This window comes from Lactuca virosa, chromosome 8, assembly GCF_052849685.1.
Source record: "Lactuca virosa cultivar CGN04683 chromosome 8, Lactuca_virosa_CGN04683_v6, whole genome shotgun sequence".
In the NCBI taxonomy this organism is placed as follows: domain Eukaryota; kingdom Viridiplantae; phylum Streptophyta; class Magnoliopsida; order Asterales; family Asteraceae; genus Lactuca; species Lactuca virosa.
Window position 1 is genome coordinate 100,229,398 of NC_136433.1, and position 22,779 is coordinate 100,252,176.

Sequence of the window (22,779 nt, forward strand, 5' to 3'; positions counted from 1 at the left end):
AACCTGGTCTTCTAATTCTAATCTAAACAAGCTCTTAGAAATAAATTAAAAGATTGCATTAAGATTAATGTGTATGTTCCTAACAACATCCAATACTTCTCATAATCTTGAAAGCGTAAAAATGTGTGATTTTAGTATGCATCAAAATTAATTAATTGAAAATAAATTTAATGCTTGTTACTAGTTTCAATTCACAAAACAATTACAAATTTTGCAAATCAAATAACTTGAATGATCTAAATATAATTCAAGTGGCCAAAAAGAACCAAGTCTAGAACCAAATTTTTAATTAACATGAAACCATAATCACTAGATAGAAATTGAAGGAAAGCATCAAATCACATGACTGAATCTCAAACAACAGTCAAAACATAGAATCTTAAAGGTAGGGTTTTAGCCACATATGGCTAAAACAAACACAAAAGTCTACAAATGTAAAATAGTATGCAAATACGACTTACAAATTCGTCAAATAATGTTTCCAAATGTTTTAGTATGAAATCCTAATAGAGAGCTTCAAAATCTTCAATCTCCAAGTACTCTTTGATGAAGTCTATATTAAAAATGGCCTAATTCCCGTCATAAGGCTAAAAGGAAAAACTTCAAAAATTAGTTTTAGATGGGACACAACCGTGTGGAATTAGTGTAATTCCACATAGCTCGTGTGAAAGTAAAGTGTGTTGCCTTAAATGAGACTTCTTCCAAAGTTCATTGCCAAAAAGTTACATCTTTTCACATCACACGAATCGTGTGATTTTAGTGTAAACCAACACGACCCTTGTGAAGCCTTCAAGTCCACAATAGATCTTCAATCAGATGGCATGTGTGTCTTCCAAGAGTAAATGCCCCACATGGACCTTGTTACAAACTCGAGAATTAGAAACTCACCAGGAGTGGTGGAAATTAAGGAGTGGTGGAAATTAAGGAAAGGGAGATTACGATGGTTTAGAAAATGTCTATAAATCCGGTTCATATGGTTGACCCGATTCAAAGGACGTTCATCCTTGATTGTACGGATGGATTCGTGAATCAAGATTGTCAAACTATATATCTCTGGAGTTTGATAATATAACTAGTGTTTTGCATGTTATCCATGTAAATAAATATCTTTTTGATTGAATGAGATTTGTTTTTTACAAAAAATATTTGTTCCCGACCTTTTGACATGGGTGCTGGTAATGAACATCAATGTTGAATGAAATCGTATTTTGATGTGATAATTGCAGTTTTTTATTTACTTATTATGTATTTATTAAGATAGAAAATATAATTTTTATAGGACATTGTCATACGATGTTGCATATGTATTTTAACTAATTTTACTTGATGTGTTCTTCATTTCCTATCTACCAAACAACATGGATTACTTAAGCCATTCCATCCATTCTATTCCACTGGAGTAACCAACCACAACAATGGAATTATAAGATGATCTTAGGCTATCACCTTGTCCTTTCAATTGCTTGAGCAATTCCATTCCATTCGAATTCACATTCCATATGAACCAACAACCAAACAACATCTGAAATATCATCTCATACACTTACAATCATATCATTTGTATTATACTTATTTGATCATACTCGTACTGAAACTACTTAGCTTAAACTACTGCTACAAGCATATATCTAGAATGTTGATTAAGCTGAGGAAAAACTTGTATAAATTCTCTAATAATAGAGCAAAATCAAACACAAGGAAGTCATGATTATTAGCAAATGGTTTGATCAGAAACTCATTCAAATTTCTAAAGTTTACAGTTTAACAAATGAAACAAACCGTTCGGAGTCTAACAAAACAGAGCGAAGATCATCAAGAAACAAAATTCACCGAATGCCAATCTCCTTAGTTTTTGCATCCCGGATGATGGATCTTGTTTGTATAGGCATTTTAGAACCTGCTATCTGTATCGCCCTTTTAGCCAAACTTTCTGTTACTCCTCCCATTTCATAAATAATCTGACCTCGTTGAACTGGAGCTACCCAATGTGAAATAGATCCTTTCCCTCTACCCATTCGTACTTCTGCAGGTTTCGATGTTACAGATTTATATGGGAATATACGGACCCACACCTTACCTCCTTTCCCGCCGCGACGTACATTCAACTGCAGCGCTCTTCGACCAGCTTCCAGCTGTTTAGCTGTGATCCGTGCACATTCAAGCGCCTGAAGTGCGTATTTACCGAAACAGATCTCGTTACCTCCATCACGAATTCCTTCGATTCTTCCTTTTCGGTATTTAGGGAATTTCATTCTTTGGATATTCACAACGGTGCTATAGAATCGGAGGTTGATCGGTGAATACGAACCGGTTGCACTATTCAGATTAACGGCGCCGAGAGAGTCGGAGAGAGATGATATGGAGGAGCGAGCGAATCCGGTTGAGTGCATGGAAGATGATGATCGGACGGCTACAAGCGATCGAGCAATCTTAGCCGCCATTGCTATTGCCATGACTGTGAAATGGAAGATTAGGGTTTGAGATTGGGTCTTTTAGTTGATTTCTGGAAAAGGGCGAAGAAAGATCAATACCAAACCACGATTCCTTGTAGGATTAATGAAAATAAAAATGAACCTTAAATTCTTTAGAAAAGTCTATTTTATTTTAATTTATGAAAAAATCTAAAATTAAAATTCATTTATAAGAAAAACATAAATTATAGGTAAAAATGATGATTTGATCTTTTTTCCCGGTTTACAGGTTTTATTATTTTTCTGGTTTCAATAAAGTCTCATTATTTTATCATAATTTATGAATAAGTCTTAAACTAAAATTTAGTGATGATTTGACATTTTCTTCCTATAACATACATTTTACCGGTTTCATTGCTGACATGGATGTCTAGTCATTAAATGACCTTATGTGTTGGATTATCTAATGTTATGTTTACCATAAAACTTGATATCCTAATGTATTATATATTTTTGAACATAAAATGCATCCAACGAAGACTGCAATAATTAATAAACTAGCAACAATCCATCTCGTCAGACATCAGCTCATTTTCCATCCTTTTTTCCCTAGAAACACATATTTTACCGGTTTCATTGTTGACTTAGATATATAGTCACAAATGAGTCGACGAGATGGTTATCAAATTTTACGGTTGACCCAGCATTATATAACCCATCGTATTCATCTTATTAACTCATTTAATGACTAGGCATCCATGTCAGCAATAAAACTGGTGAAATATATGGTACATGGAGAAAAAAAAGGGTCAAATCATCATTAAATTTTAGTTTGGGACTTATTCGTAAATTAAGGTAAAATATTGGAACTTTAATGGAACTAGGTAAGTAATGAAACCGGTAAACCGGAAAAATAGGTCAAATCGTCATTTTTACCTGTAATTCATGTTTTTTCGTAAACAAATTTTAGTGTGAGATTTTTTTCGTAAATTAGGGTAAAATATTAGGGTTTTTTCTGAAGATTTTCCTAAATTGTAAATAAAAACTTTAAATAACAACTTTATTTATTTATTTATCTTTTGTATTATTCTATAAGTTAATTTACGGAGAGGCTTATGAATAGTACCTAGTATTGAGTCGACTCTAATAACACTTGGTTATAAGTTGTAGCTTCCTTGGTATAAACAGTTGATTCATCCAATAGTGTTCTCGAATCCTCATCTTCTTCAGTTACCACCCATCGACGACCTCAAAGGCCTCCGGAAAATCTTCTTTCGTCGTTTTCCTCGATTTCCCGTTTCCTTGCACAATACCTTCGATTTCCCGATTTCCCTATAAGTAGCGGAGAAATTCTCCTGAAACTCACCTGGTCCACCATAAAACAATGGCTGAGAAATTATCTGATTTTTCCACAATGTAAGAAATCAAGTGATGTAGTTGTCGGTGAATTCGAATTTCAAATTGTGAATCATATACCAACAAATGATTCATTCGACATGTTTTTGGGTTGAGATTTTGAATATTACCAATGATATGGAAGCTAACGATTTCGAAGTTATACTCATCTTTTTCTGTGGACCTGCAGATAATTCCACTTAAATTCGTTGGTACGTTCTTTGTATTCTTATTTCATGTTCACTTTTTTTGAGTGGTATGGTTTCTTAGGAGTTATTAGGAGCACTGAAGAGACTAAATTAATGTTGATATCCGCTCATGCTCGCAATAATTTAGGGTTACTTCGTGTTGTTCTTCATTATATTACTTCAATTTCTCTTATCTAGTGTGAAAAGCGCAAAGAACATGTCAATGAAAACATAAAATGATTGGGACCTTGTATGTTTATTTATGTGTATATTACTTCAAATCGAAGGAAAATAGTTGTAATGTTCATTTATATTTGGGTGCAACTGTGAATAAAGGAAAAACAATGTGATTTGTGGATTGAACAAGGAGGGCGAGATTCATATAGAGGTAGTTACATGTATTTGTTATTTCAGATTATTTTGATACGCGTTAATCTTTGTTGTACACCTTTAAAAAGGTTTCTACTGAGTCTTTGCAACAACTCTTGTTGGAATTATGTTGTCTTTTAGAGGCTTCCACAACAAAGGTAATTGTGTTTCCTTTTCTATTTTCATATTTTTGGGGGTCGATTGTATAAAGAATAACATTTATGCATTCACTTACATAAATTCCTTAAAAGGTGTTTAAAATTTGAAGTAATGAAAGTTAGTGTCAATTGTTGTAAGGTTGTTGGTGATGTGACATATATAGGGGAATACGACCCTCCAATTCCTAAGATGAGTTTTAAACTTCAAATGATGAATTATCAAAAGAAAACTTAGCAAATTAAGGAATTTACCATTTTACCCTTCCATTGGCAGGTTACATATGAATGGTTATTTAAATTTGCAACATGTGTCAAGGTATTCATTATTGAGTACATTGTACATAAATTAATATGTATAATAATTTTCTACTTGTCTAATTGTTTCAATTTCTAATTACAATGTCTGGAACGACGTCTTTGGTTTGGATTGGGCTATCACAACAGACATTGTGCGAGGTTGAAGAAAAATGTAAAGCTTAGCGTTTATACAAAACGAGCTCTTTTAATATGATTTTGTGATGTGTTTATTTGCACTGACAATTTTAAATTTATAAGTCCTGTCAGATCTAAACCAGGTAAACATAAATAGGCAGTGTACCTAGTCGCAAAATAGTATAGTAAAGGTAAGACAGGTGTTGAACACTAGTGAAACGAGTAGGGTTGTAAACGAACTGAACGTTCAACGAACTGTTCATGAACCGTTCGGCAGGAAGTTTGTTTATGTTCATTTACTTAATAAACGAACGAACATGAACACAAATTATCGTTCGTTTAGTTAAACGAACGAACATGAACAATGGTCTCGTTCGTTCAATTATATTTGTGAACGTCCGTTTATGTTGTTCATATAAGTTCATTTTATGTTCACATATGCCTAATTGTGTTTGATTACATTAGTGTATTATATGTTCATTTATGTTTATATATCTTCAATTATGTTTTTTATCTTTGTTTATTTATGTTCGTTTGTTTATGTTCGTTTAGCATGTTCACGAACATAAACGAACGAACATGAACAATGTAATTTGTTAAACGAACGAACATGAACAAGAAAACTCGTCCGTTTATCTGTTCGTGTTCGTTTATTTGTTCGGCTAACTTAAATGAACGAACATGAACAAGCCTCGTTCGTGTTCGTTTGGTTCGTTTACAACCCTAGAAACGAGTATGATTTTAATTAAAAACTAATGTTGCTAATTAAACTAAAGAAATAATTGTAAATTGGGGGGTTTTATCTGATTTTACAAGTTCAGAAAAACTTAATTTATTAACTTAACAATTAAACTAACTATGATTACTTTGACTATACCAAACAAACAGAAAACGATTTTAAATCAAGATTAAAGAGCACTTTCATTTAGCTTCAAATCACCTATACCTTATGGTTGATTTCTTATGAAATGGATTATTTAGTTGGTTACTGAATTCTAAGTTACTAATTATCTTGTTCCGATTTCCTAGTGTTTATCAATTCATGAACTACTATTACAATGGGCATGCAACAAGTGAACACTAAATTGATTCTAATATTTTTGCACTATGAATGACAAGATCTAGTGATTTTCTTATCTATGATCAAGACAATAACTCAAACCCTTCACTTAGGGTTTCATCAAAACCTTCAAAATCTTACCCTAAATCCGAAATTAGAGGGTTAGAAGATGAATTTCTTACCTTAATTCATCAAATTAAAGCTTAAATCAAGTTATCCCTTCAAAAATCGACCCATGCGGCTTAAGTGTGTGTTTTTCACACCTGGGGGAGTGTTTGGGTGTTTGGGTTTCGAATAGAATCATTCACAGATCATATTTTTATGGTCAGAACATGTTCACGTCGTGAGCCTGTCTTGCTCACGCCGTGAATACTGGCAATAAGCAAAGTATGTTGTTGATTTCCTTCCAGCTTTAGGCAGTTTTTGTCCCAACTTTAAATGCGCATTTCCTAGTGTTTATCAATTCATGAACTACTATTACAATGGGCATGCAACAAGTGAACACTAAATTGATTCTAATATTTTTGAACTATGAATGACAAGATCTAGTGATTTTCTTATCTATGATCAAGACAATAACTCAAACCCTTCACTTAGGGTTTCATCAAAACCTTCAAAATCTTACCCTAAATTCGAAATTAGAGGGTTAGAAGATGAATTTCTTACCTTAATTCATCAAATTAAAGCTTAAATCAAGTTATCCCTTCAAAAATCGACCCATACGGCTTAAGTGTGTGTTTTTCGCACCTGGGGGTGTGTTTGGGTGTTTGGGTTTCGAATAGAATCATTCACAGATCATATTTTTATGATCAGAACATGTTCACGTCGTGACCCTATCTTGCTCACGCCGTGAATACTGGAAATAAGCAAAGTATGTTGCTGATTTCCTTCCAGCTTTAGGCAGTTTTTGTCTCAACTTTAAATGCGCATATCTTATTCGTTTCTTATCCGTTTTTAATGATCTTTATATCCACGCGAAGGTGGAAACATAGTCTAAATGTTTTTTAAGTCATATCTAATTAAATTAATACAGATCTTAATCTATTAAGTCATGAAGTTGGCCTAAAAAGCATAAATATACCAATTTTGCCCTTTTGGCCAAAAATGCATTTCTCATGCATTCTTTCTCTACAACTCACTCATATAACTTCTTATAGTGACTTAAAAATGTTTTGACCATCTCCATGAAGTTACAACTTCATACTCCTACGTACGCCCAATGTACTCATCAGAGGCCAAAACTCACCATTAAGCTCTTATTGGGTTAAGTCAAGTTGTCCAAACTCTTATCTTAACCCTAAATGATGTCTTAAACCATAAAATCGAAACCTTTAAGCCTTTGCATGGATAAAGAGGGCTAAATCTCCAAAATCCTTACTTTCACAACACTCCAAACCACTTAACTCTTGTATGGTGCTAAGGAAACAATCAAGCAACCATTTTTATGATTCATAATAGCTCCATAATGGATAAAGTTTCCAACTTTATCCATTAGAATGGTCCCAACAAACAAGATCTGGTCTTTAAGTCTCAAAGGGACCCAAAAGTGCATTTTTTTCAACTTAATACATTAAGTCCAAGTCTCCAACCTTCATATCTGAATTAAAATGGTGTTTAGATGGATAAAGTTTCCAACTTTATCCATAACAAGGTCACAAACTTTCAAGATCTAAATTTTATGCACTTAAAGTGACCAAAAGCTCATAACACTCAAAACTAGCTAGATCTAACAATATCATCATCAAGATTCAAACTTTATACCTCTAGAAGAAAGATCAAGGTGAATAAAGTCTGGATCTACAAGCTCCAATGCAACCAACACTTCTTCCATGAGTTCCTTCTTCTCCAAGGTGCACCAAGAACACTCCAAAGCACTTAAAAACACCTTCTTTTTGCTCACAAGGCTCAAACTAGGGTTAGAGTTTCAAGAGAGGGTGTTGGAGAGGTGGAGGTTGAGAATGGAGTGGTTTGGGGTAGTTAAGGAGCTTAAATAGGGCTCAAACCACGAAAATATGGTTTAGGAACTGATCGCGTACGCCCAACGTACTCAATTTACGCCGAGCGTATGCGGCTGAACCAAAAATCGCCCTAACTTCAAACGGTCATAACTTCTTCGTTTCAACTCCGATTTTGACGATCTTTATTGATGGGTTTTTGAGCATTCTAACACTTCCTAAGTGTACATGCAACCCTAATAACCTTGAATCTATGTTTTCTCTATATACATGCAAATTTCTATTTCAAGGTTATTTCCTAACTAGCATGGCATGGGGAATATATGAAACATAAAAACTAGTAGAAATACATACCTTGTTGTTGCTTGGATTCCTTCAAGACTTTGTGAGCCTAGCACCCCAAATGTTGTGCCTCAAATGCTTCACACAACACCACAAAACTTGGAATAACTTGAGAGAATACTTCTTGCACTCAAAATAGTTATGCCCTCTCTAGTAACACTAGGTCACGATTTTGCTAGCCATAGGGTTCCTTTTATAGTGTTGTCACAATTAGGGTTTACATATGAATGCCCTTAATTGTCATGACTCTTGATTTCTCATGACCCATGGGTTTGTAACTCCCATGGACTATCCATGGAGCTCCATATGGTTATAACCAAACCCATAAACCATGGATCATTAATCCACCATAAAAGAATTGATGATTGTCATAATCAACCCTATATATTTAATTAGTCTCACTTTGATCACCAAATTAATACTAGATTAATACTTGATCAATACTAATTAAATAATACTATTATTAATATATTAGAACTTATAATATATTAATAATCATAAGTGCCTTATTCTCTCATCTAGTCTATCCAAGTATTGCAATGCCATGCAACCCAAATGGACCATGCCGGGTCGGGTCAAGTTCATACCAAATAAAGTTATGGACTTAGACACTATATCCAACAGTCTCCCACTTGGATAAGTCTAATAACTATATTTGCAAATATGACTTCAAAATCCGACTAGCAATCGTAGCTCTTTCAAAGTCTCTCAGAACTGAAATGATGATGATACGCCATTTAAGATAAGTGATCATATAATCCTCTGTTCTCATGATATCAGCCGGACAAACACATGGAACATGGTCTTACTTATTGTCCAGCATTTGTTTCTCGATCTCTGATTTGTTTCGACATAGAACTAAATTGAACACATCAATTAGGTTCTGACCGGGCCCGGTACATAATTCAAAACCAAATCATCGAGGGGCCCAGATATCGCTTCTATTTCTAGAAGGAACAGATAAACTTCGACTGATATGCTTGTACTAACTACTTGTTGAATTATTCACAAAGGCACGTTTTATAACATCGAGTTACCAATGCGTTTTCGTACAATCAATGAATAACCAACTCATAGTCAACAACTCATATCTCTAGGTTTGAAGATTTATATGATATTACCGTCTCACGATCACTCGAGATAAATTCCATGAAGTGATGCAAGTGAGCGTGGGTTGAGTCCAATACTCAGCCCTTATGAGTACTCATGAATGTTGTAGCAACCATTGCATTGTCTAAAGCACTTTAGACAAATCATACAAGCCAAATTCATGACAGTCTTGATTCATATCTACTTCCAACATATGACTGACTGTGGATGGTTTGAATAATATGATATATACCATAACATAATTATTCTGGAAGTCAAAACATGCAAAGTGAAACACAAGAATAATACTAATCTTATATGGCCCCAACACTTTGAGTGTAAATAAAACACCTTTTATTTAAGCACCATATTGATTACTCATTATTTATGTTTCGATTAATCAACTTTATGCTTGAATTAAAACATTAGTTGTCCCATGCTCCAAGCATGTACACTATGGTTTTCCAAACAACAATTATGCCATACTCCAAGTATGCATACTATGTTTACATATGGTCCTCTCTTTGTGAAATAGATCAATTGACAATATTCCAATGATGCTCATTTCACAATTCCAATCCTTGTTGTAAATGAAAGAATACCAAACTCTTGCCATTTACTGTAATATGTTAGATTCTAAACTTATATGCAATGATCCCCTTGTAATGACTATGCACATAAGTCACAAAGACTTGACAACAGACATTACAGGATATTTCAATGGAAAACAATTCCATGAAGTCTCAAATTCAAAGTACATTCCTTTGAACATCCTTCTTGCATTAAGTTCTCTAATCTTACACAGATTCAAAAAGTAACTTCCACCTATGGAAACAATTCCATATTCCTTCTTGCATTAAGTTCTCTAATCTTACACAGATTCAAAGAGTAACTTCCAATTGTCCATGAGTAACCAATCTTTGGTAAACCTCAAACTGTCCTCGACAATTTTGCTTAATCATTTTAGTCATTTCCAGTTCTATTCCTTTTTTCCATCTTAATGCCCTAGGCATTTGGAAAATTTAGAATGGATGAATATTATAGCACATGTAATCAAACTTATACCCAAAGCATATGGGACATGATTTATGCTATAAAATTTTTTATTTGCCATGTTTTCATAATTCGAACTATGAAGAGGGATGCCGTAATCATAATCGAATTTTGAGAACGCAACATATATAGAAATTCCTTATGTTGAACAATTCCAACATAACATTCACATATATCCTTGACTAAAGTTGATAAAACTCAATCTAAGCTGGTAGAATTGGAATGAAGTATAAAATCCTCTCCCTTAATTATAGCAAACAACTTTTCAAAGCAAATTGAAACTTTTGTTTTCTATAATTAACATTGCTAACCTGCAATATTTAACATAATCGTCATGCTCCCACTAGCATAATGATTACCAGCATAACACTTTATGCTCCCACTAGCTTTGACATGTACTCAGAAATCAACTGGACTTCTAGAAATCAATACTTTATTGACTTTCTTACCAAAGTTCATATTTCTGATACTAGATTGCTTTGATAAGACTTTATCAAAAAACATACACCTTTCCTTAGATAGCTCACATGTTTGTCTAGACCTTTTGCAATTCTCACTAGTTAGTGTGCCGGTTAACCACACACGCTCCACTAACTATATGAGAATGCAAATATCACAACCGCTATCTACTTAAAATCTTCTTGGTGGAAGCGTTTCCTCACCATCATTTTCATGAATCGAAGAGAAACCTTATGACACTTAGATTTTATGGTGTATGTGTTCCTATCCATGTGAATTTGTCATAACCATAATCACAGGACTAGGTTAGTGACACTTCCAAATTCATATGGACTGAACTTGTGCAATCTTAATTTCTTGCCACCTGGTAGCACAATGCCCACCATTGCTTCCGGGTTGTTATGCAAACAATTGAGAACTCATAGAACTCACAAGCATAATCATCTTTCAACTGGAATAGACACAGAAACAAGAATATGTCAACACGATAGGTTACAAACCTCAAGTCGTGGGCTAGTGATTAACAAAACTCTTGATTTAGTTCTTGAAACTATTTCAGAATCATTTAGACTCCCACTATCCTCTTGACATATAAGACTTCTCTTTGTCAAGAACCATTCCTTGACAATACAAATATTCAAGAGCTAGTGCGGATTCTTATCAAGTTAAACACTTCTCACTATTGGTCTTAGCTGGTCTTTGTTTTATCCAAAACATCACAACTTACCAATCTCAAATGTACAAGAATAGGAAACATCTTATTCTACATTTGACAAGTGTTATGAACTTTCTAAAGACTATGTCACTCAAGTTACAATCTTGGAGTATAACTCCAGGATTTGTTTTTGGCACGAAGTATGAATTATCTTTTGATTTAACCATTTCAACAATTCACGATTCCTCTCCTCATGCAACAAACACACTAAGGTGTCCTTAGAGGATCAATTGTGATATGGTTCCATAATCACTAAGATAATCATAAAACAAAATACACAAGTACTCTCCCATCTCTTCAGATTGGAGAAAATTTTATCTTTCTGCCTTATTTGATTCTTCTTATTCATTCTGCCATACATTGAAACTTTTCCAATGTTTCAGAATTACACTTAAACTCGTAAGCATAACCATATTTACTAAACTTTAGTAAATCATAACGAATAATCTTATCTACCTTTGTGGTGGACCTGACCAGCACACAACCAAGTGTACCCAATCTTTTAGTCCTTCACTTGACTCACATGTGCATGTGAACAATGAATTAGTCTTAATTTCCCAAAGACGAAAACTTCTCATTCATCATACAATACAAGTTGCATGATTCCAAGTTTCTATCTAACTAAAACTTGGGCGATGAGAATCTTTCCTTATTTGGTAAATTATGATACTACCACAAATGAAAGAATCAAATCCATTTTCAAATATTGCTATTAATGGAAACATATAATCAACAATTTTTCACAAATGCCATTGTAAGGATACTTAAAATAAATAAAATCAAAACTTTTCTTTATTTTAAAACTTTGCGGAAAACTTATCCTTACAACCCATATGAAAACCTTGTTGTTATCTATTCCTAAGCAATATGTCTCAACTCTTAAGTAATAGCTCAAAATTCTGATCACCGAACCATGCGATCAAAATCCCTCTTCGCGATCAGAATCAGCATATACTTCCTTTAAGTTTCTTCACTTTTCTTTGATTCTTAAAACATCAACATGTGACCCAGTCACATCATGCAATAAGAATCTCAGAATAGAAACTTAATAGAGTTAGATAATGGACTTTACCTGAAGTAGAGTCAAACATTTGACTTTACTATCCTTATGGACTTTTAGGTAAATTTGACAGCTTCGCAACCAATGACCTTCCTTTGGCAACAGAAACATATGGACTCTTTGGAAACGGTACATGGGACTATCACAGACTTAGCCTTTCTCTTTACCATTTGGTCAACCGAGTTGACTATGGCCAATCCCTTTCAATTGGGAAGAGAAAGTTTTTTTGGACTTCCAATGTTACCATTGTCAATGTCCATGGAAGTTTGGGAAGTTGATCTTTCAATCAAATTTTGCTTTACCAATGCTCCAAATCATTGCTGATTCAGCATCATCAAGCAAATAGGTAAGATCATTAAGGGTCATGTCGTGATCTGTTATCAGGGAGTGACCAAGTCAACAGCCAGCTACCTTGAGACTTCGACACCCGACTCTCCCGGCTTGTCAATATGTGACTTAATCTCCAAGACCTAAGCACATATAGACTTTGTTTGCCAATAGGGATTGAGTGACTTAGAACTTATCATGTCTTGAAACTTGTGGGATAGGGAGATTTATTGGAGTAGGTGGAGGAAGTGAAGTATGATTTTCAGTCCCACTAATGCATAACAAAGGGATTGATCTTTCACCTTGATTGCCATTCGGGATATCATCTTCATTAGAAAGCTTCTTCCTAAAGATTTGGGAAGACCATAGCTGTCTAAACTAGACATCTATAATGGGAGAAATTCAAGTTAGTTGATTTAAAGTTCTTAATATAACACCCAATATGAAATATTAAGGCTAGGACCCAATAACCTATTTATAACTGGAAGAGGGATGCCGTAATCCAAATTATAAAATAGTTAAAGGTAGGTAAATGACGATTTACCAATTTCCACCATGAAAAACGAAATATAATTAAGTTTTAATTGGATTTGAAACTCCTAGATCTTTTGAGATACATTGAACCTTCAATGGCATGTTTGAGTCTCGATTGTGCCCTCTCAAGTTTGTGACTGGGATGCCGAGGATCACAAACAAGGTGTGAATAACCATACAAATTGACTTGGGACCCTCAACAATATTACCTAATCGATGTGCCGGTTAACCACACACGCTCCACCGATCTATAATAAAGTCAAGTTACCCATTGCCACTCTTACTAGTCCATGTTAGTGTGTCGGTTAACCACACACGCTCCACTAACGACTTGGTAAGGTACAAAGTGTAATTTTATGGGCTAGCACCAATTTCACATTTTCCTAAAGTAACTAAGATTGGGAATTTATAATGTATAGTTACTTTATAATTCATTATACTTTTAACGAGTATTTAAAGTCGTATCCTACCCGTTCGGCTAACGACCCTCCACCGATCAAGGAAGCGGTGGGTGAGAGTGGACACCCATTAAGTCACCATTTTATAGGCAACAACCTTATACCCCCTTATAGACCGGCTTCGTGAATGAGGCCTACTAACGGTAAGAATGACATATTCTTATACATATCTATATAATAAAATTATAATAATAGTATAAGTGTTGATTTTTAAACTTTTTAAAAATCTAAGGTTTAATTTGGAATTAAAGTATTAAAGTGTAAGACTTTTCAAATTCCAAAACTTGAGGGCAAGATTTGAAACTATTCCAAGTCTCTTCAATCTCTTCAATTTGTAACTTATGAGTTTTAATGGTTCATAAAAATGAAGACTCTTCATTTTATGAAACCTCTTTAGTTCTTTAATCATAATTAAAAGAAGTGACTTTTGGTTATCCATAACTTGAGGACAAGTTATGGACACCATCATAGCCATTAAGATCATGAATTAAACATACATGGAGGTTACATATAATTCCTATGATCTTATAAAAACTCATAAGAACACAAATTCATGTCAAGCAATTTCAAGAAAATCATATAAACATATACAATACTTGAAAATTGACAAAAGTCATGTAAAATGGGTTAACATAATCATTATCATTTTTGAAAAACAGATTTTACAAGTCCAAAACAGATTGGGATAATGATCTTAATCCATTTCCAGCAACAAAACTCGAAAAAACTGCCCAGCACGCTCCTACTCGCCGAGTGCATTATTCTACTCGTCGAGTAGGATGAATTTGTTCATGGACTCGGCGAGTCCTCCCCATGGACTCGGCGAGTCCAGTCGTCAGAGTGCAGAATTTTCGATTTTTAAGCAGTTTTGCAACAAGTATACAGAAAACAATCCTAGGCTCTGATACCACTGATGGGTTTTTGAGCATTCTAACACTTCCTAAGTGTACATGAAACCCTAATAACCTTGAATCTATGTTTTCTCTATATACATGCAAATTTCTATTTCAAGGTTATTTCCTAACTAGCATGGCATGGGGAATATATGAAACATAAAAACTAGTAGAAATACATACCTTGTTGTTGCTTGGATTCCTTCAAGACTTTGTGAGCCTAGCACCCCAAATGTTGTGCCTCAAATGTTTCACACAACACCACAAAACTTGGAATAACTTGAGAGAATACTTCTTGCACTCAAAATCGGTTATGCCCTCTCTAGTAACACTAGGTCACGATTTTGCTAGCCATGGGGTTCCTTTTATAGTGTTGTCACAATTAGGGTTTACATATGAATGCCCTTAATTGTCATGACTCTTGATTTCTCATGACCCATGAGTTTGTAACTCCCATGGACTATCCATGGAGCTCCATATGGTTATAACCAAACCCATAAACCATGAATCATTAATCCACCATAAAAGAATTGATGATTGTCATAATCAACCCTATATATTTAATTAGTCTCACTTTGATCACCAAATTAATACTAGATTAATACTTGATCAATACTAATTAAATAATACTATTATTAATATATTAGAACTTATAATATATTAATAATCATAAGTGCCTTATTCTCTCATCTAGTCTATCCAAGTATTGCAATGCCATGCAACCCAAATGGACCATGCCGGGTCGGGTCAAGTTCATACCAAATAAAGTTATGGACTTAGACACTATATCCAACATTTATATCCATAGAAAGGTGTTGAAGAGCTTTACAATATTATCTAAATATCTTCGACTAAAAACTTCTCGAACAAAAATCCAAATATTCATAAAAGGATTGAACTATCAATTTACGGTTATATCCTTGGGCTCCAAAGCACCAACCGAACTCTCAGATCACCTAATCTACATTACCTACACTCAAAAAGGGGGGTCTAGGTATCTTTCCCAAAGGCCCTAATCCTTATCATAACCGGTCTTCGGGTCACAACCCTGAATTATGAAATCATTCGAAACAAGGTGTTACACGCGTAGGGGTGGCAATCTCAACCTGAACCCGCCAACCCAACCCAATAAATAGCAGGTTAGGTTTAGATTTTGAACCGGTTTAATTAAATGGGTCAATCCGTCTAACCTGTTTAATTAAATGGGTTGGGTTAGGGTTGAAATTCCTAACCCGTTTAATATTTTTTAATTTATATTTATTTAGTATTATTATTTAGTTGATCATTATATTTTGACTATTTTTTATTTATTAGAAACCATGGGTTTGTAACGGTTACTGGAATTCCAGTTGGTAAAAGTTATAGTCGAGTTGCATAGAATTTAGAAATTATATATTCATAATGTTTTATAGTTGTAAACACTTGATTTGTGTTTGTGTTATGGGCCGATAAACTTATTGTTGTATTGTTTTCAAACTTGAACAATTGTTATATCTTTTAAGATGTAGTTTTATTTGGTGTTTAAAGGGTTTTTTGTGAAAAATTAAACGTGTCAACCCGATTTTAACATGTTTAGTAAATAGGTTGGGTTAGGACAACAATAAATAGATCAACCCGATTTCAACCCATTTACTGAAAATGTTGGGTTGGGTTGGGAGTTCTCAACCCATTTACTTAAACAGGTTGGGTTGGGTAGAGATTGTCAACCCATTTAATTAAACATGTCAACCTGTTTATGACCCAACCCGACCAATTGCCACCCCTACGCCCGAGTCATCGAAAAACATATCCGATTTTTCATCGGATTTGTCAAACAAATCATCGTGCAAATACTCAGGTTGTGGCTGTACGCGAACCCTGTATACGTGATCCACCAAATCCGCACGAAGGGCGTGATGAATGTCGCGATCATGTACTTCTCTTCTATTTTCCCTATACTCTTGCATACCAACAACTGCTCCTTTGACGTTTGGTAAAACTTTGTTTTCATCATAACGACATATCACTCTTCCTTCATCTTCTAGAATCATATTATGATGCACACATACATTATGTGTTGCAACCTTTTCACTTCATATGACTGTGCCCCGACTTGTAGTATTTTCCAACGCCTCTTGAGTACACCAAATGTTCGCTCCACGTCCTTCCCAACTGACTCTTGTGCCTCCTTAAACTTTTTTCTTTTTCGTTGTTCGGACATATGAACGATTTCACAAAAGCAGATAAAGTAGGATATATCTGATGCGTTTGAGCCATAAGAACTTTCCTATGTGCACATGCAAACCCTAATGCTTGGATCTAGGTTTCTCTAATTGAACATGCAATTTATCCAAGTCTTGCAAACCTTAGATCTAGTGTATACAAATCAAATTTGATATAAGAAATTCAGATCTATATGATTACCTCTTGTTGCTTGCTTGAATCTTCTTGTTCTTGGAGCTTAGAGTCACAATTGTCACTCCTCTAATGGCTTACAAACACCAACTAGCAAGAGGATGATTTAAAGAGAGGATGTGGGCACAAAATCGGCTCTAAGAACTCCTAAGGGTTTCTGGTAGCCGATTTCTGTAGCCTTTGGGGTCTTTAAATACTTGAGCTGCTAGGGTTACATCCTGAAACCCTAATTGAATAACTTAGGCCCTAAGCAATCCAAGGATCCCTCTAGAATAAGGCTTGGACGAATTTAAGGAGTCCATACACCTTAATTTCGTCCACCCTATATTCATAAGGGTCCATAGCCCAAAACCAACTATCACACAATTGACAGTTCCAGTCCCCTTTATTTAATTAATCACTTTTAGTCACCAAATTAATTCTTAATTAATCTATGACCAATATTAATTAAATAATATGACTATTCCTTTAATATATTATTCTCATAATATATTAATAAATCATAATATCTTCTCTCTCTTCATAAATCACCCTGTCAAGTTGCTATGGTGAAGGCAACCCAAAAGGACCATGCACAACCGGGTCAAGTACTTACCAAATATAGTTACGGGCTTAGACACTAATCCAACAGTCTCCCACTTGGATAAGTCTAGTAACTACAAATGCAAGCACAATCCGTTTAGCAATCGTAGCTCTCAAAGACGCTTTCGAACTCTGATCTTATCAATAACCTGTCCTTTAGATAAGGGATCGTATAATCCTCTGTTCTAGATATCATGTGGACAATTACATGGAACATAGTCATACTTATTGTCCATCAGTTAGTTTCTCGATCTCAGATTCATTTGACATAGAACTTAATTGAACACATCAATTCAGTCCTGACCGGGCCCGACACATAAGTCAAATCAATTCATCGAGGGGCCCTGATATCGCTTTTACCCTCTTAGGATAAAAGGAACAGATAAACTTCGACTTATATGCATTTATTATCCACTAATCAAATCATACACAACAATGCGTTTTATAACATCAAGTTACTGACGCATTTACGCATTATCAATGCACAACCAATTAGCAAACAACAAACCATATATCTAGGTTTTAAGTGTTGGATTAATGTCTAAGTCCATAACTATATTTGGTATGTACTTGACCCGACCCGGCATGGTCCATTTGGGTTGCACTTCACCGACACAATTTATATGGATAGTCTTTTGAGAATAGTATATTTATGATTTATATTAATATATTATAAGTTCTAATATATTAATATGGAATCATATTATTTAATTAGTATTGATCAAGAATTAATTTAGAATTAATTAAGTGATCAAAAAGAACTAATTAAATATGGACTCTTATATATATGGAATGGGCCAAGTTCATTTAGGTTGGGCTAAGCTTTCATGGATGGTCCATGGAGCTTTTAACCCATGGATCCTATGTAAATGAAAGGTCATGGGTATTAGGGTTTACATGGATGTAACCCTAATCCTCCATAATATATAAAGGGGTCCTTGGCTCACAAAATTGACACAAGTGTGTGAAAATAAGAGTGGGCCGATTTTAGTGTGCATACATATTCTCTCAAGTTCTTCCAAGGTGTTTTGGTGATTTGTGATTCCATTTGAGGCTTCCACACTATTGGGGCTAAGCTCTTAAAGCTTGAAGACATCAAGCTACATCAAAAGGTATGTCATCTAACTAGAACTTTGTAGTATAGGTGCTTCATAATATGCTAGTTAGGATGAAACCTTGGAATAGTTAATATTTGCATGTATAATAGAGAAAACATAGATCCAAGGTTTATAGGGTTGCATGTACACCATAGGAGTGTTAGAATGCTCAAAACCCAACATTAAGACCATATGATATTACCGTCTTGCGATCGCTCGTGATGAATTCCATGAAGCGATTCCAGCAAGCGTGGGTTTATTCCAATGCTCAAATCAAGTTCATAAGCACTCATGAACGTTGTAGCAAACCTTTGCTATGTCTAATACATTTTAGACATTCTACACACCAATTCATGACAGTCTTCATTCATATCTACTTCCAACATATGAACGACTGTGGACTGTTCGAATAATTCGATCATTATCAAATAATTCAATTATTCAGGAAGTCAAAACATGCAAAATGAAACAATAGGTAAATGATTAACATAAGACAGTAACATTACTAATAAATAATACTCCTTTTATTTAATCATCGAATGTTAATTACAATTTATCTATTACACGTTTCTAAACTATCTAATCTAAACTAATATCGTCCATCAGCCCAATGCTCCTAGCGTGCTGCAAGTGCTTAACCCTGCTCAGTCCCTTCGTAAGCGGATCTGCTGGGTTATCCTCTGACGATACCCTCTTCACTACGAGGAGCCCTTCTTCCACCCGATGTCGAATAAAGTGATATTTTCTGTCGATATGTCGAGATCTACCATGATCCCTTGGTTCCTTGGTCAAGGAAACCGCTCCTTCATTATCACAGAAAATTTCCATAGGCTCTTATATGGTCGGCACAACTCCAAGGTCTCCAATGAAGTTCTTCAACCATATTTCCTCCTTTGACGCTTCGCTTGCCGCTATATACTCTGATTCGCACGTTGAATCAGCTACAGTCTCCTGTTTGGAACTTTTCCAAGTCACCACTCCTCCATTAAGGGTAAAGACCCAGCCCGACTGCGAACAGTAGTTGTCCCTGTCGGTCTGAAAACTGGCGTCACTGTACCCTCGCACCTTTAAGTCATCACTTCCACCGAAGACTAGAAACCATTCCTTGGTCCTCCGAAGGTACTTAAGAATATTCTTGACTGCAATCCAATGCGCTCTGCCAGGGTTCCCTTGATATCTGCTGACCATGCTCAAAGTGAAGGCCACATCAAGGCGAGTACAAGTCATAGCATACATGATTGAGCCAACTGCGTAAGCGTAAGGTACTCGCCTCATCTCTGCTATCTCGACTTCAGTACTCGGACTTTGAGTCTTACTCAACTTGGCATTACTTTGGATTGGTAACTCCCCTTTCTTTGAATTCTCCATACTAAAACGTTTTAGTACTTTGTCCAAGTAAGTATTCTGACTAAGTCCTATTAGTCTCTTACTTATGTTTCTCACTATCCTTATTCCCAAAATATAGGAAGCCTCTCCAAGGTCCTTCATAGCGAAGCACTTCCCGAGCCAGGACTTAACCTCCTGCAGTGTCGGGACGTCGTTTCCTATGAGCAGTATGTCATCGACATACAATATGAGGAAACTCACTACACTCCCACTAGCTTTGACATATACACATGATTCATCTTCGCTTCGCAGAAAACCAAACTCTTTGACCTTCTCATCAAAACAAAGATTGCACCTGCGAGATGCTTGCTTAAGTCCATAAATGGACTTCTCAAGCTTACACATTCTATTGGGATGTTTCGTATTGACAAAACCCTCTGGCTGAGCCATGTAAACATCCTCAGCTAACTTCCCATTAAGGAAAGCGGTTTTGACATCCATCTGCCATATTTCATAGTAATGAAATGCAGCAATGGCCATCATCACCCTGATAGACTTTATCTTCGCAACTGGTGAGAAGGTTTCGTCGTAGTCAACTCCAGGAGTTTGAGTGAAACCCTTCGCAACCAATCGTGCCTTATAAGTGTGTACATTCCCATCCACGTCAGTCTTCTTCTTGAAGATCCACTTGCACCCGACCGTCTTATGACCTGGTACATTGTCAACCAAATTCCAAACTTGGTTGTCATACATGGACTGAATCTCGCTGTCCATAGCCTCTTTCCATTTCGCAGACTCCGGGACTGCCATGGCTTCCTTATAGCTGTTAGGTTTGTCCAGATTCACTAGTGTACTATCACTAATGAACGTATCCCCTTCTGTAGTAATATGAAAACCATAAAACTGGGGTGGAACACTAACCCTTTCGGAACGTCTAAGAGGTAAGGACTCGTTAATCGGTTCCACCGGAGTTGCCCCCTCAGGTTGAGCGCCAGTGTTAGAGGTTCCTTCATCGCTCGACTCTTGAAGCTATTCAAGATCGATTTGTCCCCCACTGTTTCCTTGGCTTATGAGTTCTCGCTCTCAGAAAACCCCTCTCCTCGCAACGAAGACAACATTGTCACTCGGTCTGTAGAAGAGATATCCAAAGGATTTCTGCGGGTAGCCGATGAAAATACATCGCTCACTACGAGGTTCGAGCTTGTCGTGAGTCTCTCGTCTTACGAAAACCTCGCAACCCCAAACCTTGATATGTGCCAACAAGGGAGCCTTCCCTGTCCACATTTCGTGAGGTGTTTTGGCAACCTTCTTCGTAGGGACTAAGTTAAGGATATGGGCGGCAGTCTCTAAGGCATACCCCCAGAATGAGATAGGTAGTGAAGCATGACTTATCATGGAACGAACCATGTCTAGCAAGGTTCGATTACGCCTCTCAGCCACACCATTCAACTGTGGTGTCCTAGGTGGCGTTAATTGTGAAACAATTCCGCATTCCTTGAGATAGTCGTGGAATTCAAGACTTAGGTACTCTCCACCTCGATCAGATCGAAGCATCATGATTTTCCTGCCCAACTGATTTTCCACTTCTTGTTTAAACTCTTTGAACTTTTCAAAGGTTTCTGACTTGTGCTTGATTAAGTAGATATACCCATATCTGCTATAATCGTCTGTGAAAGTCACATAGAAGCGATTCGCATCCCTTGTGGTGGATCTAAAGGGTCCACATACATCTGTATGTATGAGATCCAATAAACCCTCACCCCTCGCACAAGTGCCAGTGAAGGGTGACTTTGTCATCTTTCCAAGTAAACAAGACTCGTACACGTCATCGTCCCTAAGATCGAATGACTCCAACACTCCATCCTTTTGGAGTTGGGCTATGCGTTTCTTGTTGACATGTCCAAGACGACAATGCCACAAGCATGCCTTATCCATACTATTGGAAGAATCCACACACAACACATCATTTCCTAAGTTATCTACAACCATCACAGTTTCATATATTCCATTACAAGGCAATGCTTCAAAATATAAAACATTATTAAGATAAGCATAAATAGAACCCTTTTCATTATCAAATGAATATCTAAAACCTTGTCTATATAAACCATGAAATGAAATGATGTTTCTTGCCATATCTGGCGAATAGCAACAATTACTCAAATTTAAACCTTATCCATTACTAAGCACTAAGGAGTATACTCCAATCTTGGTCACAGGCGATGATCTTCTGTTTCCCATGATCAGATTCATCATTCCATGCTCCACATCCCTATTTCCTTTTAGTCCCTGCAAATCAGAACATATGTGAAAACCACATCCTGTATCAAGAACCCAAGAAGTAGCATGTGATAAACCATTAGATTTAATTGTGTAAATACCTGCAAAAGATGGCTTGATCTTCCCATCCTTGATGGCCTGCAGATATTCTGAGCAGCTTCTCTTCCAATGCCCTATCTTGTGGCAGTAGTGGCACTCTGCC

The 22,779-nt window shown here is 35.8% G+C and overlaps 1 pseudogene; it reads right to left on the reverse strand.

Moving 5' to 3' along the window:
* Positions 1-1,634: 1,634 nt before the first annotated feature.
* On the reverse strand, positions 1,635-2,561 carry LOC145134506 (large ribosomal subunit protein uL16c pseudogene; annotated as a pseudogene).
* Positions 2,562-22,779: the final 20,218 nt, after the last annotated feature.